General features: G+C 41.2%; 1 long non-coding RNA gene across 2 annotated transcripts in view; it reads left to right on the top strand.

Annotated features, from left to right (window-relative positions):
• Positions 1 to 27,836, top strand: part of LOC147333169 (uncharacterized) — a 54,006-nt gene that overhangs the window by 13,732 nt on the left and 12,438 nt on the right. Inside the window, exons 1-3 of one of the 2 annotated variants that reach the window (XR_015128878.1) lie at positions 24,748 to 24,814; positions 24,961 to 25,025; positions 25,970 to 26,016. This is a non-coding gene — a long non-coding RNA (uncharacterized LOC147333169). Of the gene's footprint in view, positions 1 to 24,747; positions 24,815 to 24,960; positions 25,026 to 25,969; positions 26,017 to 27,836 lie in introns of those variants that run through there. The other variant, XR_015128879.1, reaches the window with a different exon arrangement.

Raw genomic sequence — 27,836 nt, 5'->3', positions numbered from 1 at the left:
TGGAGGCAGCTACGGTTGTAGCCAGGCTGCCATATCGCGCCATCGGCCCCTCTGCCCAACACCAGTAGGCGGTAGGGTAGATCTATCATATGACACTATATTGTCCAATATCATATGGCATTATATTATATTATAATATGTTATATTATATCCCCTTTCACATTAGAGCCACAACAGGACCCACAAGAACATGGGAACAAGTAAAAGTGAAATACAGGAGTATTCTACAGAATGGTAATATTTATCTCTTATATTGCTTTTCGTCTCTTGGAAAGGGACCCTGTAATACTCTGTTAGTTTGTTCATAACAGCAACCAGGAAAAGGGCAGAGCAAAAAAAGACAGGTGGTGGTCCTGCACCCCCTCGTCAACAAGTTGGTTAAGTAAATAATACCCTCACGGGAATATCGATATCTCTCTATGAGCACACTGTCGCGCTGAGCTAAAGGATCCTGTCTATCCCGCAATATACGCTGAATTCTGAGGACTCTCCTTATCAATCTTGCACCTTCCACAATGGGTGGCTCGCGTATACGGACAGGACATGACTGCGACAGACTTCCCAAATCCACCCTCGCTTTTATAGCCGTGGTCTCTCATCTTGATTACACGAAGTAATTTACAATTGCTACTCTGAAATATGAATTACATCTGTAATAATCACATACATGTAATAGAATGTTAATAGTACATTTCCCTTTTTTAGGAAATGACCTGTATGTATCTGTGTGAAATCAATAAAAGGATCAAGTGCTGCATTGTCTTTAGTTACATTGATGTTATTTATTTATGGTGAAACAGTGGTGGAATATCGCTGTTGCTTTCGTATAAATGAAGCGGACATAGCTGCGTGGCCGTGATCTAATCCTGTTTACATAAAGTAAGCCTGCTCCCGAGCAGGTTTACGCTTACGGCTCTGTTGCTATGACAGCAAGTCCCGGATGAGCTTCGGGGAACCGAACGATCCAGGATCACGCGAAATCGTCAACAATCTAATCCAGCTAACTTACTTAGCGAGGTACGAAGAACAGGCCCCAGCTTTATTGTTGTTTTAATGTTTCAACATCTGGCCAAGCGGGGGGGAATTAGAACATTTGCAGTTTACTGTTGATTAATGTTCATTGTCCCTGAAAAATAAATGAAGGAAAACTATCGGCACTGAGTAAGAAAACAACTAATTTATACCAAGAACACTCAGATATGGATGTTTGAGTTTGCAAATCATCTCTTGAGTAGATCAAAGCTGCACGGTACATTTGCTCTTAACTCAGATCCTCTAATATACTGTTAGAAAGCTGAGTATATGCCTTTCCTCAGAGTACCCATGCAGAAACTGTTAAAATTAGTCATTCTATTGCTATTTTAATGTGACCCCTCCTTGTTAGCCTGCTTGGTAACTGCAGATAACTCCTGGGTTGCAGGGAGCGAGCAGGACTCAGGAGAATTATCTTTGCGTTCTCTAAAAAGTAAAAATCCTCAGAGTTTTGTGCTCTGCGGAGCTGTGACGCGATATAAAGAAAACCTCTGACCTCGTCTGCAGTGACTTTCAAATGTTTCTACTTCCTCTGCAAAAAATTAATAATGAATAAAATCCGAGTTAGTGGGGAAAGAGTCAAGAGGGCGAGCGAGGAGGGAAGGAATTTGTGTAGAAAGAAAGACCTGTGGGACCGAAGGTGCAGCAGAGGGCAAAGTGTCAGGACACACTCGGCTGCTTTTGTCAGAGGACGCACACACACACAAACAAACAAATGCACACACCGACACCAGAGATCTATTTAAGTGTCAGCCCCACAAGATGGAGATTAAACACCCAGCTCCTCTGTTTGCTGATAAAAAGACCCTCGCTCTTTCAGTCTCTCCCTCCTCATTCTGCTGAGGGAAATTGCTGTTTGAGTGCTTATTGTTTTGCTCATTGAGCTGTCTGCTTCCCTTATCTGTCTGCTGACCACTCTGAGAGGTAAACAGAAACACTGGCTGCAGTGTCTTCCTCTATCAGATCATCGCTGGGACTCAGTGTTAACCGAACCCATTACTGAACTTTAAGTTGTCGACACAACACTAAGTGCTGCGGTACTTGTGCAGAAGTTCCATCCGACTGATGGGGAAGTATATTTTACAGAACACGTGCACGTCAGGATAATAACGATTTTTGTTTACCCTGATCTAGGGCAGAATTTGTGTTGTAAGGAGCTGTTGTGTTATGTGCATGTGTGTATAGTTCCTATGTGTATATGTGAAAGTGTAAAGATCACTGACCCCAGGAAGAACAGATGCTACATGGCTGCATTTAATGGGTACCTTAACCCTTTAAGACCTACCATAGAACCAAGTCCGCCAGAGCTTATATTGTATTTTTACATGCTGTAGTGCCAAGTTGCTATACATCAATACAACCATTACAGCCTAAATTATAATAATATGTATGCATTAAGTGCATAGTAATTACATAAATTGCAAAAAAGTGCAATAAATTACAAAAAAGTCGTTTTTGTTTTTTTAACATATATTTCTAGCTAGAGAAATTTAACTCATTCACTGCCATTGACGTCTATACCCGTCAATGGCAGTGAATGAGTCAATGGGTTTAACTCATTCACTGCCAATGGCTGGCAGTGAATGAGTTAAGAGGCTTATCCCTCAAAACTGTAAATACAAAAAAGTTGCACAAAATAGTTTCCCACCACAGGAAATTTATTTTGAGTGTCTTCATAGTTTTATTTTTGAAATACACCAATTTTTATATACTGCAGGAAAAATGAAAATAAATATTATAATGCAAATTTGCAAAAAAAACCCAACAGCATATGCATCAAAAGAAACTATTTCCAGCAGTGCAATATGAGTCCTAAGCATCCCAGAAACTATTCAGAAATGCATAGAGTCAAAGATAACTTTTAAAAACACCAGTATAGGCTCATGAGGCCCTGATGGTAAAAAAAACCCCTACATTTCCGCTAAAATGACGTCACTTCCGGTTTCGGGCAGGTAATGGCGGACATGCAAAGGTTCGCGCTGACGTCTATTCCAAAGTAGGAAGTGTTACAAACAGCTGATGGGATCGGCAAAGCGTGTTTCTGGAATATTATGTTTTTGTTGCTGCAAGTGCTTTTTATGCAGTTTTTGCAAAGCTGTACATGGAAGGAAACTGTGACCGAGGACAAGCTGATGGCATAAGATGTAAGTACAACTCCTCCGGTTTCATATGCAAAAAAAATTATTGCGCTAGTTTATGTGGTTGCAGACCTACCAGGATTTAAAAATATTTGCAAAACAGAGCGTGCCCGCTCCAACCGGCTTTAAAGGTTGGCTTGTGAACCACTTGCAGTTAAAGATATCAGCCAGTAAGGCCACCAGCTGGTTGGTGAGTGAAATCAGTTTAACTGGATGCTGCACCAAAAACCTTCCTTTCATTATCATGACAGCAGCTGATTGGTTTGTATGGAAGATGTCAGCTTGCCTGTAAACACCATCACCAAATAACCAATGAGCAGAGGAACTCAAACCAGAAATGGAAACTGTTTGCTTACAAAATAAAAGCTCTGTTTTCCTGCTGAAACCAACACATTTTAAAAGGTGGATTTGACGGGCAGGTGGGTGCAGCTGGCTGTCAGCTGTTGGTGATATTTGGAGAAGTTTCTCACAATTATCTGTCAAAAAAATCTGGTTAGCTGTTCGGTGATCTGGACGAATGAAACAAGTCTGTCTTCTCGTTTTTGTCTGTAACTTCTAATATCATTCTCTGACGGGCTAACTAGCATTAGCTGATAATTTAGGGGGACATCCTCCACATCTGGCTTAAAAAATTAAAATAAAAATCCCACTAACAGAACATTTCAGAGTTCTTACTGCCATCTTTTATATACAGCCTATGATGGTGTGGTGGCATGGGGAGGCAATTGCACTGTACTGCAAGAGGCAAACCAGCGATGTAATATAACATTTTAATATAAATAATGTAAAAGTTTTCCTCCAAATAGCTACTTTGTACCACTAAAACAAACTTTGCAAGCTCCTGCACGGACATATCTACAAACTCTGTTTACAAACACAAATTTATTTAAAATGTTTTAATTTGTTTCCAGTTTCGACGCCGATTAAATGCGACGCTCTAATTAAACAACATCCAGAGAACAATTTACGCCTCGGGGGCTCCACAGCCAAACAACACAAAGTGAAAAAATCTCTATGTTTGGAAATAATGTGTTGTTTTCTCAGATTATTATTGTAAAGCATAACAGATCAGCAGGTAATCTGTGGAGTCGCAGTAAGAGCCTGGCTGTCACGGTCTGGCTGGCAGATCGTGGGGAGATGGGGAAATAGGACCCAAACGCTGGACTTAATGGAATGAACAGTGGGTTTATTTACAGTGAGGTAATGGTACACCACACATTGAATCTCCAAAAGTGCTCCCTCGACTCCCGTGACGTGTCTTCTCCCAAGTGCTGGTATCCCGTGCTCTCTGCCCCTGTGCCTTCACACACCCCGTGTGTCTTGCAGTCCTGTGTTCCGCTGTCCTCCTGGGGAAAAACACAGACACAGCCGTTATGGCACCAACTCCGGCAGGCATACACTTTAACAACACTAGAAACACTGACATGGAGTCTAACTCAACGATCCTGCGCCGGAGGAAGCTCCATCGCTCTGTTAAGTAGCTCCCCCGACGATCCTGATCAGAAGCAGGTGTGTGGTAAGCTAGGCGTGACCAGCAGCTGGCAGGGCCACACCCATCAGGCCTGCAGGTGGCTGTCCTTCATCCTCCAGCCTCACACACATACACACACCAGCATTGAACACAAGAACACAGTGCAGTAAACATACATCCAATACACTAATAACAATAAAGGTCCACACTGTTCACGAACCCCGAGTCCCCGGAACCGGGTCCGTGACACTGGCTGTGTGCAAACTTTCTACAAGTAAATGAGGAAACAATTTGCTCTGTGTGTCTCTTTAAATAAAAGGAGCTAGATTTATTTACTGTTTTATGCTTTACACTCATGGATGCCCTCTTACCAGTGAAGTGCAGGGTGGGATTGGGTTTTGAGGGTGTGGGCTCTCTTTTGCCTGTGACAGTTTGTTTTTCCCCAGAACATCATGGCTCATATCATTCTCCGATGCTTGAGCTCGCTCCACTTTTATATCCAGCACAAAATGGGCTGCAAATTGAAAGGCTTTACAGGTAGTGTGTGGTGAAGGTCAGGGTACCTGAGCTCTCAGAGATGTGGGGGTTTGTACGGGATAATTTCTTTGCAATAGGGAGGACTGAACACATAAATGGTTTCTACTTTCTCGCTGATTTCCTCTGGGGAAATTTCCACTTCAGAGAAGAGTGGCCATAAACCTACAACTCCTTACCTCTCTCGTGCAAACTATTCATCTCTGGTTTGATGTGTGGGCGTCTTTTTATGTGTTTTTTCTTTTTGCTGTTGTTGCTTTTTTGTATTTTATTATGTTTCTTTTGTTGCACACAGTAATGTGAAGCATGTGATGTACAGCATAAATGTATGCTTTTCTTTTCTGTGTGAGGAAGAAGATTAATGTTTGCCCTTGGAGAAGAAGGTTGGCCGTTTGGGGTGAATTTTACAGCAAGCATAAAGGAGAAACCATTTAAATGTTTTATGCAAATGTAAGCAGGGGAAACTGTTTTCTTCTTAGAAACAAGATCACACAGTAGTCCAGAGATAAACGACACAAAAAAGCCGTGCTTGTTCTTTTATACTGTTTTATTTTATGCAACAAATGCAATATTATAAATAAAACCACAACAATCAGATGACCCAGAGCATTCTCATTCCCGACACGTAACACACCAACGATTTGTCACGTCCTGAGGTGTCCCATGGAAATGCAAAAGGTAACCTTCCACGTCCCTATGATACGCCCGATTGTGGATGGAATCCAATAGAATGACGCTCCCGGCGGTAACACGCATTCCAGCCGTGTATTCGAGCCCTAACCTTAATCCTAACCTTAACCACAACCTTAATTGTGTTAGATTTGTGCTTTTCATAATGAGAACGTAAAATAAATGTACGTGTGTAGATTCAGTCCAAACGGTTCTCATGTTTCCTCCTGTTTCCGAACGCATAAAATAGGAAAGTGTTGGGTGGCCAAAAGCGTAACATACTGACAATTTGTCACATAGCACATATGTTACACTTTGGGGGTAAGAACATGTTGGATGAGCCCATCTGAGCAAGTGCTTTGGCGACAGTGGAAAGGAAAAACTCCCTTTTAACAGGAAGAAAACATTTTGGTCCCATTTAGAATGAAATAAATGATAAAGAAGGGTATGATTTAAGGCAGGGGTCCCCAATCCCAGTCCACGAGGGCCGGTGTCCCTGCAGGTTTTAGACGTGTCCTTGATCCATCACAGCTGATTTAAATGGATAAATGACCTTCTCAACATGTCTTGAAGTTCTCCAGAGGCCTGGAAATGAGCTAATCATGTGATGCAGGTGTGTTGACCCAGGGTGAGATCTAAAACCTGCAGGGACACCGGCCCTCGTGGACTGGGATTGGGGACCCCTGATTTAAGGTGTGGCTGTATTGGATACTCCCCCCTCACTTTTCATGTCGAGCTTTAAAAATCCAAGATGGCCACAAACGATTGGGTGACATGACTGTACCTATGTCTTTTAGCCTATGGTTGCAAATTTTGCTGATTTCCAGGGAAAATTAGGAAATGATGTTGCTTTTGTGGTGAAGGGAAATATTAAAGTAATGTAGTAATGTAGTAGTAAAGTAAAGTAATCAGAAATATCAATTATAAACCTGCCGTGTCGTTTTTAGTCTGAATCTACTTTTTGAAGCAGCTTTGCCTGAAACTGTCTGAAGGAACCTCGCTGGCTGTTTGAAGCAGACCAAATACTTCGTCCTGCATGAATCACAACGGATTTATGCGGTCATTTTTCCTGTGTCTTGGCTGCACCGCATTTGGCCTTGTAAAAAAGAAAAAAATCAATAACAAAAATGATCAGGAGTCAACCATCTGTAATGTGTGTGATGGTGAAATCCATCGGCGAGCATCAGGATGAGTCGATTCCTTGTTGCCAGACTGCGGCCTCATTAACTCGGAAGTAGAAAACAATTCATGGATCAAGCCCTGCTGATGGATGACTTTGTCTGGAGGCAGAGGAAGCTGAGAATATGCTTTATGACATAAGTACTTTAACTACATTTTCTGGCCTTGGAGATGGTTTTGAGATGTTGCGGGTACTTTATGATGTTGACACAAAGCGGCTGATGGATATCTGCTGAAATGACTGTTGTTGGTTCACGTTCCGCTTTGTTTATCAAGGGAAGATTTGCTGAGCTTGAATGAGCTTTTTCAGCAAACACAAACAGTCACACTGCCACAAAGTCACACAGATACATGCAGACACATCTGGGATCTGTCAGTTTGACTGTAGTGTGTGAGTGGTGATTCTGTAAGAGCGAGAGGGAAATACGGTCTTGACTTTATCAGGAGGGGATTTAAATGGACTTATAGATTGCTTGTGGATTTTACTACTACTGTTTCCTCCCACAGTCCAAAGACATGCACTTATTTGTTTTGGTTAACCATTGGTGATTCTATATTGCCCACAGAGTGTGATGGCTTGCCTGTCTCTCTGCATTGGCCCTGCTACAAACCGCCGACCTGTCCTCTTGTCCTGGGATAGGCCCCCCTGGAGTCTGCATTTAAGCAAACTGGACTGACTACAGATTGCAGGTTTAAGCACATGAGCACTTTGTTTGACCACATGAGTGTGTGGACTAAGTAGAAAATGATTCTTTTAGATTATTTACCCACTTAAATCTTAGACTTCGAACTTTTAGGACTAACACGATGAATGCATGAAGAGTGGTGGCTGGGCTCATCACAAGGGTTTTTTTCTATTGATCAAAGCGGCAGCTGGCTAAACTGCAAACACATCTGGATCCATTAACAGTGCTTACCTCATGTGCATCTGCATTGATTTTAGTGGCAGCCAGGCTGGTCACACGGTTACTTAGACTGATTTGAAATGAGCTTGAGCATTCAGACCAACAATGATTAGCACTGATTATGGGGCTTTGGGGGCGATTTAGGTTGATCAGTGGGATATTTGATTGATTAGAACAGATCTTTGGGAGGTCGGGGGATTTGGAGCAGGACTTTTTAGAATGATAGAAAGGAAACCTAAGCTTTCCACAAGGGGCACTGGACTGACAAGGTAATTTAGGCTGCCTGTAAGGACACTTGGGCATTTGGGTAACTTTGGGAAACTTGGATTGATTAAAGGGACAAAGCCAAGCTGAGAGGAATGGACAGAAAGGAAACTAATGTGTGACAAGAAGGGGATTTAGGATGACTGGTGAAAGAGGGAGCCACAGTTGTCTGGGACCAGCATCACTGCAGAAAGTTTAAAGTTTGAAGAGCAGATCTGTCTTTGACAAAGAGGCAAAGCGGTTATCTTTCACCATCCTGTCTGATATGAGCACCAAACCAGGACTGTTTGTTTAGCCTCACCTTTCATGTCATCACTGCCCTTGTCAGTCTTTTGCAGATAGAAGAAACGTGTCATATCATTCATGCATGTTCAGCGATTGGTAGATTCACTTTCTGCAGAGCAATCCTTTAAAAACTGAGGCGGAGGCTGTGAGGAAGCGGACGAGCATGTTGATATTAGACTTTCTTCGAGGGACATTAAGCTTGATTACTTACAGACTTCTCAGTGTGCATACAAACAGTCTCAACAATGTTCCTGAAAATGAAGAAAAGGCAAACGAGTGAAATGGAAACAGGATTTTCTTTTTTTTTTAACTTGACCTTGGCTCTGTCTTATTACCAAAAAGGAAATAGCTCTCTTTAATGATCCGCCCCGTCCTTCTTTCATGTCTCTCTCATAGACACGGGAAATCAAATGGAGGAGGTAGGGAGGACCCCATTAAAGCACTCCCATTGCCCTTGAACTAGTCATTACCAAAGACATCAGCACATGATGAGAGGAAGCATGTGACAGGTGATATTGATCAGCTGATATGTTCAAAAAAAGCCAATATCCTCTCTACTGATCACCAACCCCGCCCACGATTTAGAGCTTATGCAGGCGGGCGGTGTATTCGGCATTGTGTCCGGCACTCGACAGTCAGGCTTTTCTTGCTGCTGTTTGTTTGAAGATCCTTCGTTAACCTCACACAGTACTACGAAAATCCAACTGAGATTCCAAAGAATCCAGTGCCATCAAGTTATCAGTCATTTTAGCGACTATATTTAACTAATAATTTATTCTCTGCAGACCATATTAACACTCGGCTCACATACGGAAACCTCAGTACAAACAAAGTCCTTTTCACAGCCCACTGACTTTTCATCCAATTAGCGTTGGCAGTTTAGCGGAGGGTATAATTCCATGACTTCTGTGCTTAGTTTAATTCGTGATTGAGCAATCTATTATTCAACTTTAGCGACACAAATAAATTCAAAAACCAACAAGCGTCCAACCGAAGTCAGGAAAACAATTTTCATGTGAATGCGTCACATGTGCACAGTGAACTGAGGCTGAAAGGAAGAAATTTAATGAAGTCAAAGTCTCATTATTGGCTCAGAGAAAACACACAAGCAGAAAAGGAATGAAGGAAAATTCCAAAAGCTGCGATTCCTTGAGGCTCCAAAGTGAGCTGTTTTCATTTAAAGTCACTTTTAGCTAAAAAAGAAAGCCTATATGGGCGAGGTGTCAAAAGTGTACCCCACGAAAAACAGATACTTATTCAATTCAATTTTATTTATACAGCGCCAAATCACAACAACAGTCGCCTCAAGGAGCTTTATATTGTGAGGTAGACCCTTCAATAATACATACAGAGAAAAACCCAACAATCATATGACCCCCTATGAGTGACCGTGGGAAGGAAAAACTCCCTTTTAACAGGAAGAAACCTCCAGCAGAACCAGGCTCAGGGAGGGGCGGAGCCATCTGCCATGGGTGAGAGAAGGAAGACAGGATAAAAGACACGCTGTGGAAAAACTTCATGGTGGAAGGAACTTTATGGTTACCACATCGATGTGTTGGATGCACTGGTTGTGGTTTAGACACAAACAAAGTTCAGACAGACCTAAAATTTGAAAACTGTGTGAAATACAAAACAATAAACAATAAGTACTGATAAACAAATAACAGCAAGTGATGACAAAGATGATGATCAGAATATAAATATAAAAGAGGACAGTCTGTAAAAACATGTTTTAGGAAGTGGCTCAAAGGAAGTTGTTCCAGCAGCACCTTTAGACTTTCGTCTATGAAATACTTTGAATGGTCTCCAAATTAATATGACGTGCTCCTTGGCACAAGACCCAAGCGTGCTTTAAAAGTGACTCTGAAAAATCAATTTTAAAACCTACAGGAAAGCAGCGGAGGGAAGCCAGAACCGAGGTGCTGTGATGCCATCTGCTAAAACCAGTAAGAAGATGAGCTGCTGGTTTCTGGACCAGTTGGCAGGACCTTCTAATTCAATCAAAACCCTGTAATCATTTCCAAATGATTTTTAAATGTCTCTTTTATGTTGTAGTATAATTACAATATTAACCACCACATAAATGTCTGTTCGGACACTCTTCTTTCTCATCTGTTGAACTCGGTCTCCTCATTTCTGTCCATCCTCAGCTCTCCAACACCTACCCTGGCCTCACTCTGGGAAAGTTTATGAAGTGTGAGGCGATATATTCAAAGAGTGGAAGGCCTGAGAATCCATTTATGGAGTCACTTTATGGACGAGCACAAGACTCAGGAGGGCAGTAAGATGACGTGTGTGTACACAGTTATACACCTTCACGTGTCTGGAGGCTGTTCAGATGCAACAAAAAGAAAAATATAGTTTTCATACACCACTGACTCCATGCATCCATCCATACGTATCACAGGCAGCAGTCTGAGCAGAAAAGACAAGCCTAGGGTCATCCCGGCCACCTCTTCTAGCTTCGAGCCCTCAGACTACGTCCACACTAGCCCGGATAAATTTGAAAACGGCGTTTTCGACTGAAAACGCTCCGCGTCCACACTATCGTTTTCAGTCGTTTTCACAGAGTTGTGCGTTGACATTGAAACGGCCGAAAACGCTTACGTGCCAGTCCAGCGCATGCGTGAAACGCAAGACGATTCGACCTGCCTCATTTCTTTCTGCCGTTTATTTCCTTTCCGGCTCTTTGAAACGTCGCGGCAAATGTCGAGGAAAAGCACCGAGTTTTTTAAATGGACTAACAATGAGGTGGAGTTGTTGCTGCGAGTAACACAAAAGTACAAAGTTACAAAAGCGAGTGAGAATTAAAGAATTTGAAGAAAAGCTAGTCTGGTCACATGACTAAAATGTGTCATCATTTTCGAAAAGGCTCCGGGTTCGCTGTCCACACTGAAAATGGCGTTTTCAAATATATCCGCTTTGGAGAGCATTTTCAAAAAGCTGCGTTTTCCTTGAGCCAAAGCGGAGAGAAAAAGATGCGTTTCAAACGAAAACGTATAAGTGTGGACGTGGCCTGAGTCTGTGCTGAAGCCTCATCCCAGTTCGACGTGCCTGACATACGTCTTGGTCTGTCGCTCAAACCATCTCCACTGGCTCCTTTCGCTGTGGAGTCCCTCTCAAACCGACTACTGACTGTATAAACTTGATGCTGCAGAGCAAATAGATGCCATGATGTTAGTGAATATGACTAAAAAGGAGGAGGGAGGAAAACTAACCAAGGACATTAAAATCAATCATGTTTGTAACCGGTCTCAATTCGCTGCATCTTCACTGTTAATTGATCAGACTGTGGCATAATTAATGGCATGCCACTTTAAAGGAGAATAAAAGCTCATCAGTGTCACAAGGTAGCAAAGCTGCCTCATTGGCAGATACATGTGGTATTTTTTAAACAGATCACAAAGAAATAGATTATTAAACAGCATCTTTAGCAGATTCTGTTTGAATCATCGAGCTGATGGCATCATCGCCACCTTCACAGTGCAAAGATGCACTTGTAAACAGCAGGTGACTGGTCTGAGAGCCTGAGCCAGATGGCAAAATGTGGCTGGAGAAAGTGAATGATCAATGGTAGACCACAGAGGAAAGGCACGCGGGGCTGAGTGCGATCACATTTTCAAGGGTACACGTGTCACGTACCAGGGCTTAAAGGTCAGCTAGTACCAGTTTGTCCTCGAGGTGCAAGCTATTATTCAAAGAGCAGAGACGACACATTAAAGATAAAAATGCATAACAAACAAGCACAAGCATTAAAAGCTTGGGTAAAAAGAATGTGAGATGTGATTCACAGTAATGCGGAACATCAGTAAACTGAATATTAAAGCTTTTCTAAAAATAAATCAGTTTCATTTTTCTTCCTACCTGTTTTCATGGCTGCGCGGCAGCAGCTGCACAGGATGATGGGGCGGCTTCTTCCGACCTGGAGGTGCAGTGGAGGGTCTCCACATCCAGTAAGCGGTGAGGAAATGAAATGCATGAATATTTTATACCTTAATACGTCGACCGTCCAAATAACGTGTCCTAATAACTTGTGTTGACTTATGGCTTTGGGAGATTTTCAGGTTTTAACAGTAGCGGTCACACAGTAAGAAAACGAAGTGTAAGGTCAGCAAAGCTTTCAGTATGGTTGGCTGCTATAGACTGTATATAAAAGATGGTTGAATCCAGAGGAGAGCCATTTCACTTCCTTTTTTTCCCATTTGTAGAACCAAGTCCTCTAGATCTTATCTTTACATTTTTACCTGCTGTAGTGACATTTTTAGAGCATTTCTAGTTGCTATACATTAATACAACCATTATATCCCAAATTTTAATAATATGAATGCATTCAGTTCATAGTAACTACATAAAGTGCAACAAACTGCAAAGAAACTGAACATCATTTTTGTTTTGTTTTGGGGTTTTTTTTACACATTTTTCTAGTCACAGGGATTTCAGAGATATCTCTCAACAGAGATGGGCAGTAACGTGTTACAAGTAACGTGTTAGCAGTAACGCGTTACATCTATTTGAAAGACTGAGTGTAAACACACAAAATATTTTATTTTATGTGCTGGAATGTGCAGAAAATAGGTTTAAATGTTAAACTAATTTCTTCCAGTCAGAGAATGTTGCAGATAATTAAATGTTTGCTTGATGCATAAAGTTAAAAGATTAAAACTAATAAAACAAGTTAAAAAAAAGAGACTTTTCCATTTGATTACATTTTGTATGATGGATTATGCAGAAAAAGTAGACTTGGGCTGAAAGATCTATCGCTTTATCACCTATTCAGGTTGTAAATCGTGTTTTTAAAAAGTAACTAAGTAACTAAGTAATTAATTACTTTTGAAAATAAGTAATCAGTAAAGTAACGGGATTACTTTTTGGGGAAGTAATCAGTAATTAGTTACTGATTACTTTTTTCAAGTAAGACCATTAAGACCAGTAAGACCAACACTGTCTCTCAAAACTGTAAATGTTGAACTAAATGCAAGAAAATTGCACAAAATAGTTTCCAACCAGAGGAAATTTATTTTTGAGTGTCTTCATGACACTCCCAACAAACATTAGTAGTATTGCCAAAAGAAAAATGTTTACCCCTTGAAATTTACATTCTGGTGCTACAGCTCCAGAGAGCAGCATTATTACCTCCGTCTCCCTCTGAAACCTGAATTTTGACAGTTTGGTCGCTGCCATCTTGTTTCTTTGGAGCCAAAATGGATCATATGTGGTTTGACTGCTGTACTGTGGAGGACAAGAGAAAAGTGCAGCGGGTGGTGAGGGCGGCAGACCCCCCTCAGAGACATATACTGGCAGAAGTATCATCATCACCCTCGCACCCTGGACACTCACTTTTCTCTCTGGTAAACGCTGCAGGTCGATCAGGTCAAAGACAAACAGCCTCAATAAAAGTTTCTACCCACAGGCTGTCAAACATGCCTCCACCCCCACCTCCACCCTTCACTGTGCTGTTAACATTTATGGACATTTTCACTGTATTTATAAACCGTATTTATCATAATAGCAACCAGCCTACCTGTAGCCCTACCTCCTATTCATTGTGCGCTACCACCGATCACTAGCTCCTCATATTGCACCTGCTCCTCTTTATACAGCACATATAACTGTAACTTGCACATATGTGTAGATACTTATGTTATTACATACACTCTCAGTGTAGGCACCTCTTTAACTTTAAGTCTATTTTTTTGGTTTCTCTTTTTTCCCTCTTATTCTGAAGGAATTTTAATGTAAAAGTCTACACGCTGCTAACAGAGAGAAACTGTGTTTCATTGTTCTTGTAACAGTTACAATAAAGATCTATTCTATCAAGAGGATGTTGTGCTACGCTATCAGGAAGTCTCATTAGCTTAGTCGGCAGTTAAACACAGCTCAGCTCAAGCTTGTTATATATTCACTACTATATTCATAAAATAAAATCAGCATCAGAATGCTTTATTGATCCCTGGGGGAAATTATTTTTTTGTTACATTACATACATAACATTTTGATTGAGCATACATGCAAACACACAAGGACTCTTTTGATCTGCTGTTCTGAGTATCACACAATTCAGTGCCTCCAAAACCACTGAGTAGTAATAAGGAGAACGTTGGAGTAGATTTTTATGCCTGAGCATGAAATCACAGAGCAGAGCAGCAGGTGGAGGTAGGCGACAGTGACAGTCATCTCAGAGTCGCCGTGGTGTGGTGATGGTGGTGAAGGAGACGGATGCAGGCTTCAGATGAGATCCTCGCACAGCCTGAAAGAGTGCAGGCCTGAAAGGCAAAGCGTCAGAATTACAATGAAATAAAAGACAAAGTCAGGGAGTGCTTGGCTCGCAGAAAGCAGGCAGATAGATCGTTGGACAAAAACAGTGATGAGGAAACTATTATTGAGGTGATTCTGACGGCACCAGAAAACCAGAGTGACAAAGAGAACTGAGCAGAGATAAAACAGGGGCGCAGCTTCCTTATGGAACACGGTCATACGCTTCATTTATAACTGGATGTTGATGAAGAAAAACTATTCCACACGAGATAAGAGCCCCATCGAACAGATTACATAATCTAATCTCAGCATGCATACCAGCACTGTCTGAGAGTGACAATGTTTCTGTGTCCATCATCTCATTCGCCTGCTGTCTTGGCACCACAGACCCTCACATGTGGCCCACCATCTTTTCCTGAGAGTACGCTTCAGAGGAAGGCCCCTGTGGGACGATGGCTTATCTGCAGGCCTTGGCTAACGAATGATGAAAAACAGGCACCATCACGGCCACCAATCTGCTCCAGTGCTCCTGGCCTGGGTACAGATGCCAAGGCATCTGCCACAAATAAAAGACCCAGGCAGACTGACACCCGCAGGCCAAACAACCAGAGGCTGGTAATAGCGCGTCCCTGACGGGCTTACGGATCCATCCTCTGCAGACAGAAACAGAGTTAGTTGATTGTGGCATGACCACATTAGTAAATGACATGAGGACATGAGGACATCATTCAAAACTGTTTTGTTTTGACAAATGCTTGAATAATTCGTCATGTTTCACTCATGTTAAGGTAAAAGTGCACTCCATTGTTAATGTTCGTTTACAGATTGCAGGTGGAGCATCATACGACTACTTTCAGTCAGATAGAACAACAAAAACACATTCATAGTGACATTTCAGTCAATTGTAAATATACTTGTATGTATTTTGGGTTTCTGTTCTTCCACCTCCTGTTTCATTTTGCAATCCCAGCTTCTCATTCATTCCTTTACTTCCCCTGTTTGTTCCCTCTGGTTTTCTGCAACACCACTAGCAATAAGACAACCCCTCACCCCAGCATTTACACTCCCCCGCTTCTCTTTGTGCTTTTGCTGGATTGCTTTGTTTTTTTCCCTTGCAGTTCCTACACTGTATGCCTCCTGATTTCTTTTGATTCCAGTTCAGCTGTTTTCTTACTCTCCACATGTCTCTATCGACTCTCCTCCCGTTTGACCTTTTTGATTGTTCTTTAAACTTTGCCCTTTGCCTGGAGCTTGTTAATGCTGTTCGCTGAGATGAGTGGAAACCTGTACATGACTCCAAACGTGCCAGTTAAGGTTAAGATTTTGGACTATGAAGTTTGCTGCCATGCATTTGATTTCTGTGAACCGTTACAGACAGAGCTAACTAGTCTCCCACGCCTCCTTTGGGCTCTGTTCTTTAAGACTTACGAAAATGAACCTGATGACAGGAGACTTTGGCCGTTTGAGGGCTTTTTCACCTGCAGGGTGGGGTTTGAATCCCATGTGAAACCAATAAAAGAGCTGTGTTGGTGCATATGCTCATGTTTTCTCTGAGGGGAGAGCTGCAGACGACGGCTCTATTTACAGATTCTGGCAGTTTTTATTTAGATTTCTGACGCCTGCAGGTTTAATAATAAGAATGCATATGAACATAGAGAGCACTTTGTGTACGATAAGAGACAAAAACAGTTGTATTTTTGCCCTGTGATGATCCTAATGTTGAATAAAAAGCTCTGAAATACTGATCAGTGAGCGAACGCCATTCCTTTGATCCATACCTTTCTGCACCGTTGCATATTTTGTGCGTCCATTAGCCTGATTTACTGCACACTCTGACCTCATGTCAGCAGCTCACCCTGGCTTCGTCCCCTGGGAAGCACACAGTTAATAATGTTTATGGAGTGTATCCTGATGAAGTGACTCCACTCCATTATCACAGCTCCTTCCTGATGGCTGTCAAAGTCTGTCAGTCACGTGTCACGTAATCCATCAGTAAGGTAATTAAGAAAAGTAATAAATATGGTAATGTGAAATTAACCACCAAGTCATGATAGGGGAAAAACCGAACCCGACCCCGAGCCTGTATCTTGGAGACGTGACCAAAACTGCCTTTAAAAACCAAAAAAGGAAATTTTCTCATGCTGGAATTATTATTTCCTTTGTTCTCTGTTTGTCAAAATCACAGATTGTCAGAGTTAATGTTAGGGTCAGGGTTTGGGTCATTTCGATGGTGAATTAGACCTCAGAGGGTTAATATGGTTTGCGTGATTTCAGCGTGCAGTATAAACATATTTATTGAGATCAGAACATATCTTAAGACTGTTGTGAAGCTGTGAATGTTTTCACTGTCACGATCTTGTGATGACGGAGTGTAGGAACAGTGTGGAGCATGCTCACCTTAAAACACCCATCATCTTATCCTTTTTATTGTAATAAAGACCTCAATTTAAAACACAATCATCATGTTCTATTAAATTAAATTTGAACTCATGAACTAATCAGTAAGGTGTTTACTGACAGCCGGGCAGCTGGGGGCCGTTATCTATGAGATCCTGTTACAGAGAAAGCAGGTTTCAGACACTCCCGCAGGGACTTCACTTTCCTGAGCTTTGCAGACTTTTTGCAGCGTTTGCTCTCATTCTAATCTTTAACATTTTTGGATTTTTACAAATTCATATTTCTTACCTAAGCTTTATTAGTATTAGTCTTTCATGACCCATGCACGAGGGAGTTTGTTTCCACAGTTAAGTCATCCTGTGTTTGACTGATACACCTGCAGTGCAGCACCGACTGTTTGCACCTTGGAGCTCAGTTGCATCATTTCTCTTTGAATACTTTCATATTAAAAGGTGATGATTACCAGGCATCTTTTAAAGGTGACACATCTGACTTCCCCGCATTGATACCTTGGGAGGTGTGATGTGGTTAGATAAAAGCTCATATCTTTTTTTTATGTACCGTTTCTGTTATTTTGTCCACCCCCCCATGCTCTGTGGCTTTGTGTTTCCATCCACAGAGCTGTCATGCCTGCAGTGGAAGGGGAGTTCAAGGATTCATCAAACAAACAGCAGGCCTGAGGTCTCTGCAGAAACTGGCTCAGCTGGTCAGCTCGGGTCCACACATCACGGCTAAGCTAATGAGAAGGGCCTGGATGGGTCGTGTGTGTGTGTGTGTGTGTGTGTGTGTGTGTGTGTGTGTGTGTGTGTGTGTGTGTGTGTGTGTGTGTGTGTGTGTGTGTGTGTGTGTGTGAGAAGCCTGGCCATCTTCCAGCTCTTACACATCCAGGTGGTTTGATTAAACACATCACTAACACATTGTCTGTGGGTTGATCAGAAGGGTCTGGGAGGAAAACCGTGAAGGGTAAAGTAGATGCAGTAGAAACAAGCAAAGCAGAACCGAAACAGTGTGACCGACATTCTCTACCTTGTTGTGGACTCTTTTCCTTTACGGATGCAAAACTAGAAACTAAAAAGTGACTTTTTCTTTGCCGTCTTCTCGGCTCTGGTGTCTCGTGAGCTTGTTAAAGTGCCGTTTGTGTCCCAGCAGAACTCATTTGGTCATTGCGCACCATCAGATCTGATCTGATCTCTCAATAAGTTTCAACCATTATGGCCTTCGTTACTTCCTCCTCTCTTTCATTGTGACAAATCCTTGTTTGTTCTTTGTGCTAATTCAAGCTGAGGGATAGCACCTCAGGTTGCTCCTCCTGCTGTCTGCTCCTCCGTCGTGCCTCCTGACCGCCGCTGTGCCTGACCGGATCGGTACTGGCAGCATTAGTCTCAGGATTATCAGCCAAGACCTTGTTTGGCCCTTTGTCTGTTGTGATTGAATCTGCATTTTTTTTCAGTTGCTGCTTTATTTGATTTTCACTGCTTTTTCATACTTTTACATTTAACCAACTAAACTATTTTGATTTTTGGTTAGAATTCAGAAACTATTGTGGTTTGGGTTGAAACCCGTCTCATTGAGAGCTTCAGCTCAGTCACACGCTCCACTGCCAAAAGACACCGTGCTTCACGAGATGAAGGGCGAACGTAACTGACCTACAAGGAAACAGAGCAACAGAAAGTCCACGCTAGAGACTCGTGTTAATCCTGTTCTCGAGTGATCGTTAGCTTCTGCTTTTCATTCTTTCTGTCATCATAAGAGACATGACGGGACGTAGAACTCAAAGAGCCTAAAACAGAATGCTAGATCGTCCCGGCTCTGCCACCAACAGCTTCCCAATGAGTGCGATGTTTCACTAACATGGGTGAAGCCGAGGTCCAGCACAGCTTCAACATATCCGCTTGTTTCTGGTTTAAAGTGTCCACGAGGTCGGCTGGCCTGGCACTTATTCAGTGCTGTGGTGGGATGAGCAGAGATTGTGATTGGCCTCTGGGCCACAAAGGAAACATATTTTTCTTCGTTTTAAACCTTATAATAGGTCATTTTTCTAAAAGCTCTAAAACTTTATTGTTGTTGTTTTTAATCCTCTAATTTTTCTGTCTGGCGACCATTAAAATTACAGCGAAGCCTATCTGCTAGGCTAGACTGTTTGGGTTAATGAGGTTTGGCCTTAACTGCTTTGAGGTGTTGCTGATATAGCAGCCAAGTGGACTTGCTTCTGGAAAGACTTTGATCAAGAGTGTAGACTATTCTCAGAGCGATCCTTTCCCTCTGTTGGATTGCAGGCAGACGGGACGCTTCAGTGACTCATTATATCTATAAAAGAGGACAGAGCTAGCTGGTTAGCATGCAAACCTAAGATACATTTATTATTTCAATACATAGATGTCTTTGCCTGTCATGCCGTCGGAGTCTGCATTACATGCATTTTGTTATTTGTTCAATGGTTTAAATGAAAAAAATTATAATTTTGCACCTTTATTTGGTTCATCCTTCATGCAAATAACCAAATGGAGTCACAGTGTGAAATTAATTGCTCTGTGATAGGACATCAGCACAGTGCCTGAGGCCTTTAGTCAACTTTTCTCTCACTGTGGATGCACATCAGCAGCTCAGATGTACCTGTGACTGTCTAATTTCAATATTTCCAATATGCAGAGGGAATCAAGAGTGAAATCGTATTCATAAACAATCCCCTGACACTAGATGTAATCTTGTCCAGTATTTATGTGATAAAAATTGGGAAATAAATGGTCTTGCATGGCTCATCCTTGTACACCCACCTTCTATGAGTTCATACATTTTAAATGGGAGTGAGAGGCAATGAATTTGTCACCAATTAAAGCACAGATCACAGAATTACTCAGTAATTACCGGCTCAGCTGAATGAATGCTGGCCAGTTCAAATACGTGCCTGTAGAGATTTACATTAAAGTTCCACCGAATGAGTTTATTCAGCCGAGACTCGATTCTCACACTTATTAAGTGCTTATGGCATTAATTTGTCTTTGTCCAATCAGAAGTCATGTTTCTATATGATACCGAGCCACAGTGAAAAGCACTCATCAGTCAGTGATATCAGCGAACAGCTCCCATTAGTGAGCACGGCATGCTGAGACGCAGCTATGCAGAGCGTTTAACCCAGAAACCACTTTAAAATATAATCAAAGCTTTTCTTTGGATACGCAGGAAACATTATGGGGATATCTGCTGAAAATGAGGAATAGAAATCAGGGGATCCTGCAGCTTATTACTATACTCCACGTCCTAATCACACAACACGAGGCTGCCTGTCTGTCAGGTGAAGTTCTGACACAGTTCTCTTCTGCTCCAGAGCCACAGATCGATTGCTCTCAAAGATTGTCGTTTCTACGTGTAATTGATCTAACTGTTACCTCCTTAAAATCCCATTTCTTTTATTTCTGGACTGTGAACACTAGTTTTCATTACTGTGAATGATTTCTGTGGCTCTGCAGACTGATTACTCACTGAAAATTCAGAAAGCCTGGTGCACTCTGCAGGGAACTCTAGGAACCACGAATAAACAGAATTTTCTGCTCAAAGATTTTCAGAGGATAAACAGGCCCAGAGCACACAAATTAATTCTCTTTAATTCTTCTCTAATTATGCACAATTAAAGGCTGTGAATTAATCAGTGCGCTTAATCGGCTTGCTGTCTTTGAGCTGAAATGCACCTGATTTAGAAGCTGCTGGAAGATTATCAGAGAACGGCGACTTTATTGGATTCTGTGGAGAAGCAGTTGACATTTAGCGGTTTCACTCGATGAGAGGTCTGATCTCACCTTTGGGACAGGGATTCATCCTCTGGAAAATGTGCGAGAGGCTTCAGGGAGGGTGGCGGAGTGAGCGTCTGCCTGAATGGCGGGGTGTTTGAAAGGAAATCCAGGAGTGATGTTGGGAAGGAGGGCCGGCAGGTGAGTGGTTGCCTTCTCCAGGAATGAGTTTGTAAGCAGGCTTGGTGAATTTTATCAATAGTGGCCAGGAGATTGCACTGCAGGTGAGCCTAATCAGAGGCGAGAGAACTGGGGACACAAAGAGACAAGGGTAAGTACGAGGCAAGAGACACGAGAGGCGTAGTTACCACTGTGAGGTAGCTGATAGACTGTCAAAGACTGGAGGACTGAGCTGGCCTTAAAAGCCCCTCTGCTGGGCGAACACAGGAAACCACAGGACCCATACCGAAAAACACCAGACACTCAGATCATGACACCTTTGGTCCTGAAATCCATGTGTGATGTGTACCACCTTTGTAAACGAAGGACTGGAGCCCATTGCCGCTGTCGCAGAATGAATGGCAGGGTAGACCACAGGTGTGATGCCAGTCTTTTGCAGGGCTACTGCAAATTTACGATATTATCACAATATTTAACTCATGATACGATATTATTGCAAAATTTAAAAATATTTTGTGATATTCAGATTTTGTACATAAAGGTAAACTTTATCAATATTCATTTTATCTAATATCAAAGTCTCACACTCAGTCTTTCTCTCATTTCAGTTTTATTGTTGACAAACTGAACGGTTTTTATTACAGTCTAGTCCAACTTAACTGAATGCAACCATCTGGTACAATTATAGCTATTCTGAACTATGCAATTTATGAAAACTATGCAGCCCCTTCAGCAACTGAAGAATTTGAAAGTAAATTAAAACAAAATATAATTTTACATTAAATAAAAAAGTTTTAAACTTAATTAAAATAAAACATGTCTTAAATTAAAATAAGTAAACTGTCATGTTTATTGCTGCCATAAAAAAAGTTAAACACATTTGGACAGTGAAGGAATGTCAGGATTCTTGCTCAGAAAAAGGATCAACATGCTCTGAAGTCCTTTTTTGTAACAAAATATCGATTTCTGCTGTCCCTGTATCGATACATTATTAGCAAACAAAATATCAGATACTACACAGTATCGATTTTTTCCCCCCACCCCTACTGTCAATTTAGAATTACTCGTTAATCCAACATAAATGAATCTAACATACATTCTCTGGACTGTGGAGTATGGGCAGCAGAGGCCCATACTGATAAGGGTCACACATTGGACAGTTGAAGTGGAACACGGCACACACTGTGCTGAATTATGTCAAAGTCCATGAATAATGTATGTGGATGATTATTTTGTGGCCTGAACACCTGAGTCTTTGTTTCAGCACAGATATTTAGTTCAAACACAGGTTTTTGTTGTTTAGTGTTTGTTTTTTTTAGCATAACTCATTTCAAGTCTTTTTCATTTGACAAGCTTGCAGTGAAACTGTTTTTGTCATGTTAACTATATGATTGTATTTATTAATATAATGTATTCTTGTCACTTGTGTAAATGTTTCACACTTGACTGCTAATGTGAGTAATCAGTGATGATGATAGTGTTATCTTCCAGTGTGGTAACTCTGAAAACAGCGTTGCTGTTTTAAAATAGTTTTCACCATCTTCAGTGGCTCGCGGGTCAGGACTGCTACAGCGCACGTGAGTGGATATTCTGGACAAAGCGAATTGCTGGTCATATTTTACGTGCATGTGTAGAATCATTTATCAACTGCACTGCAATCAGCCAGCCCTCACATCAATTCCGCAGGTCTCAGAGAGCGGTGCAGAATACATAAACGCCTCATCGCTGCACCATTATATCGCTGTTTGTCTTGGAGCCAAGATGAAAACACACGAGAGCCCGAGGCATGAGACGCAGAGATATGAATTTTGCATCAATATGGGCCACAGACTGCACTCATGGCTTTGACTCTTTCTTTCTACGTTTGAGTAAATCAGAGCGATTAGGGCCAGCGGACTCCTTTACAATGTGCTGACGTGGCACATATGTTAAATCAAGCACTGTGAGCTGTAATATTTCAAACAGTATCAGAAAGACACTCAGTGGGACATAGTGTTAGGCTTTTATGTTTGGCTTTGTGATAAAGCTTGTGTTTGGATAGGATTAAGAACTGAGTGTGGCTTTCAGCCCCGCGCAGCAATTGGTGTAAACACTGAAATAATGTCAGGGTGAAAATAAAGTTTGTCTGAAGGCTTTTAAAGTGTGTTTGCCAGCAAATCAAACTTCTTTTTTGGAGTATTTTCCTGCAGATTTGGAAAATTTTGTTTTAATGCCCCACACAGTGCGGCAGCTCTCCCCGCAGACAGACAGTGCCCTGGCCCATCCAACTTTATTTCAAATTCTTGTGAAAAGTTGGAAAGATTTGCAGTAACTGATGCACAGTATATCTCTGATATGTCCATTTGATGGATGATACATCCTGAAAAACATAGGACTCTTGGCTGTGAACACTCAGTGTAAACATCGCTTCAATTAAAGCTGAAATAAGCTGATACAGGATATATGTGATGCTGTCAGCTGGTGCGAAATAAGGTGATTTTTCAAACTAATGCTTTTTCAAAGCGAAGCATAAGCAGAAAAATGAAATTTAATACACAGCTGATGTCCAGTTCCTCCATCAAAAGGAAATAGAGACATTCCAGAAACATTTATTTGTGCATTTTGCTCTGTGTCACATGTAGTAAAACTCAGATTTGCATTACTCAGTGTTTGATTTTGACTAACACTTTTTAAACCAATAATTCACATATGTGTGTCTGACAAATCAGAAACTACATTTAGAACAATTTCTTTTTTCAATATAAGAGGTCCGACCCCCCCTTTCCCTTTGTGTTCACTTCACTCCATTGGTAATATTCCCATGGATGAATATATTTGTGTCTAACTGGCTTTCTATGAACAGATGACTGGACTCATTATTCATTAAAATAATTTTATGCTTTTATATTATACCAGCTGTATAATATACCTCAGTAACAATCTCATTTTATTGGGTGCTCTGCTTTTATAGATCTGTTTTCAACAAGTTGTGACATAAAAGGAGAAAGAAGAAAGAATATCAAGAATATGCTTAAACCTTATAGTCAAATAAAATTGTTACAAGACATAGGAGAAAGCAGTAAAACAATTTTTTGTGTTCTCTGTATCTCTTGTATGCTTGTTACTACAAAATGAATAAAAGCAAAACAAGAAGAAAATTATAAAATACTTTATTGTTCAGACTTATAGAGCAAAGGTTAATTTAGCTACTTGATTCCACTTATAAATTAATACTTTTTACTCAGGCAGGAGTCTAAATTGACTATGCTGTTCACAGACAACACTGTGTTCTGTAGCAAGAGTAGGGAGCAGGTGGAGGGGAGCCTGGATAGGTGGAGGTATGCACTGGAGAGAAGAGGAATGAAAGTCAGTCGAAGTGAGACAGAATACGTGTGTGAATGAGAGGAAGACAGGTGGAAAGGTGAACATGCAAGGAGGGCAAGTGGTGAAGGTGGATGAGTTTAAATACCTGTGGTTAACCATCCACAAACACGCCAGCGCACAAGGGAGGTGAAGAAGAGCATGCAGACGGGGTGGAGTGGGTGGAGATGAGAGTCAGGGTGATTTGTGACAGAAGCAAAGCAGCGAGAGTGAAAGGGAAGGTTTATTAGATGGTAGTGAGACCTGTGATGGTGCATGGTTTAAACTGAAAAAGGCCAGGAGGCTGAGCTGGAGGTGTTGAGTGAGAAATAAGTGGAGCAGAGAGGCAGCTCGGGATACACAGGTGTGGTTTGGACATGCGCAGAGGAGGGAGAGTGGACATGATGGGCGTGACAGAGTATAGGATAGGGTGAGATGGAGGTAGATGACCCCTAAATGGGTTTATTCACTGCCATATATTCAAGCCCGATTCTATTAACTATTAAATATTTTATTTATTTATTTTTTACTAATAATATATTAAATAATTTTGGATTTTTAACGTAGTTTTCACTGTTTTCTATCAGTAGGAGCAGCGCCCTCTGCTGGTGTCTCCAGACTTGGACCGCGGTTTCACCTCCTGTTTGCTTCGGTACGTTCGTCTGTGTTAAACTCTTATAAATCCTTTAAATATGAGATTATTTCTGCTGTTAAACGTTGTGTTGTTTGTAATTTTCACGTGACAGTAGTCCTCCAGCGGTCAGTGTAACTCTGTCGGGCACAGGTGATCTCGGCTAGCGTAATTGATTAGCTCTAAGAGCCGAGCTTGCTAGCTAACAGTCAGGCTAAATGATTTCTTCCAATAAATAAATAAATAATAGGGTGGCCAACGTTTTGTGCTTGTTGACTTGTAAAAGCCTATATGACATTTGAATTTCGCCATTCATTAACCACACGGAGAAGGCATCGTTTAAATATGTTAAAAATGTTTTTATAAACAAACAGTATTATTAAAGTTCTTCATGATTGGGCCAAGTGTCCTCTTTTTTGGAAGTCAAAATATGCTCACCCTATAAATAATAAAGAAAGAAGTTCATCCAATAGAAATTTGCTGGGGTTGTATCTGTCACTGAAATAAGGAAAGACTGGTCCATAAATACATACAGTAATAATGTATTTGCACTACTTTAATTTCAGCTCAGTGTGAGAGTCTTTACTGCCTGTTCTTAGTTTAAAGAGCTTCTAATTTCTCCGCTTTCAAGTCACATATGAAGTCAAATAATATTAATGAAGTTCAGAACATGTTAACATAAACAAGATGCCAGCTTCCTGTTTTTGTTTTGTTTGTTTGTTTCATTTTACCTTTTTGCTTTTGTTCTAATACTGCCGTTTTACCTGTTTACAGTATTTTTATTGGATTACTGTTTCTTATACATGATGCCTGCTGCTAATGCATAGTAAGTTCTGAGCTTGAGGACGGAGAAGTGTTATGGACCAGATCTCATGTATTTATTTTCAACCCGGCATTTTTTTTATTTCTTTTCTCATCATTTTTATTTTCTTTATTTGCAATTCTTTTACTTCCTGTCTGTGCAGGGTGGAAGAGAAGACTGACAGCTGACACCCAGATGAACATCAGCCAGGTCAGGCCGGCTATCATGTTTACTGTAAATGTCCATTTGTGTCTTAGTTCCATACTTCTCAGAGTTGTTATTTAATGAAAACAAATGCCTCATAGACACAAACACACAGATCAAATCTTAACCTCCTAAGACCCGAACTCTTCCATGACTTGTATTTTTAATTTCTCTTTGATATTTGGGCTGATTGGGACCTGATGAATGTAAAAACAAAGAATTACTAAAAAAAATTTTGCCTAATTTTTGTTTCTGAGAAAAATGAGAACCACTTATGAGGATATTTGATTAAAATTTCGATAGAACAGTAGCAGCATAATGTCCTCGTAAGTGGATATCAGGCCCTTGTAGAGCAAAATTGAGTATTTTGGTCTAAATAACCCAAAATGTGATGTCCACATATGTGGACGCCAGGTCCTAGGAGGTTAAATAAAGACACATTCTGACTTCTTTAGCAGAATCACATGGAGAATGTGTAGCATTGAACATGGGACACAGTTTGCCTGTCTTCTGTGTTATTTTGCTTCTGGATAAGCCGGTGATGGTTACATGCTGTAATTTGGCTTTAGGCATGTAAATATCAGAAATATTCATTGCTGCTTTGAGTATGGGAACCTTCGGCACGATAAATGTTTACTGCCTCTGCTAACAGGTGAGTTTCTGCCGGGACTCTGTTTAATTGCTGTTCTGAAGTGCGCCTGCTGACGCTGCTGGCTGTTTTCGTTGCTCTCTGCAGATCTGCTCCTGGCTGATTGTTCTGGTATCTGTTGGCTGAAGCTTTGAGCGTTCATACTGCTGTGTGCGGTGTTTGTTTTAACTCTTTGTAAACTTTATTCTGCTGGCTGAGCTGCAGTCATTTCCCTTTGTTTTTTGCTTGGCACATGCAGTTGGTGCTTTGTGAACAACATGGAGTGTGAACACAGGTTATTTGAGCCATCAGTCGGGTTATTTTTTGTTGTGTCAGTTCGCAGGAAAAGCTACCAGGCCAAATTTCATGACAGTTTGTGGAGATGTGCAGCTTATGATTAAATATTGGTGAATTAACCCATTAAATGTTAGCATAGACATAGATCTGTCCTAATCAACCAATGGATTATTTGGATTGACATCTCCGCAGACAAATTCCTACTCTCGTTTTTTAAAAATGTGGTAATATTTACCATCTCAGCTCAAACGCCTCATTTCCCTCTTACTTACAGTGCTTCTGATTTTTATACTGCCTTTGCTTTTCATTTTATTTCGAGTGCGGCCTTTCTCTGCGGCTGCAGGGGCAGCTCTCTGTGTTTAGAGATTGGCAGCCAGATACAACAGCAGCACCCTGACTGAGCTGTTTGCACACGACTGTTGTGTGAATGAGTGTTGATCTTATGGTTTGTTACCCAGACGGATGCTGTGAGCTGTGTGAAGGGATATTCTGTTGTTTGCAACTTTCTCATTTTACATCTTTTTACATGTTACTGTAGCTGAAACCAAAACGCTGTGGTTTTTGAGCCTGCAGTTAATATTTAAACACATCTAAGATCAAGTCAGGACAGGTATGGAAGTGAAGTTAACTCTGCTTTGGGCAGTTGTCAGGGCTGTACCTCTTGTACAGCAATATTTTTTGTAGGGATTTTATCATTTGAACAATAATAACAACAATGTTGACTGATATGTGAATGTGAATCAGTTGTTTTATCTACTAAAACATTGACTGAACATTAGAAAATATGAGATTCGGCTTACAGAAAGATATTTCTTAAGCTCTGCAACTCTTTGAACCCTCTGTTGCTCCTTTGGGAATTCAGACTTTTCAGTGACAACATAAAAATACAGATTTTGTTGTT

Source organism: Aulonocara sp. 'chitande type north' Nkhata Bay, linkage group LG4 (genome assembly GCF_057382095.1).
Source record: "Aulonocara sp. 'chitande type north' Nkhata Bay isolate Kocher_YH1m ecotype deep benthic linkage group LG4, A_spYH_male_GT1.1, whole genome shotgun sequence".
NCBI lineage: Eukaryota > Metazoa > Chordata > Actinopteri > Cichliformes > Cichlidae > Aulonocara > Aulonocara sp. 'chitande type north' Nkhata Bay.
The sequence above is the reverse complement of the archived record's forward strand: the minus strand, read 5'-3'. Positions and strand labels throughout refer to the sequence as shown.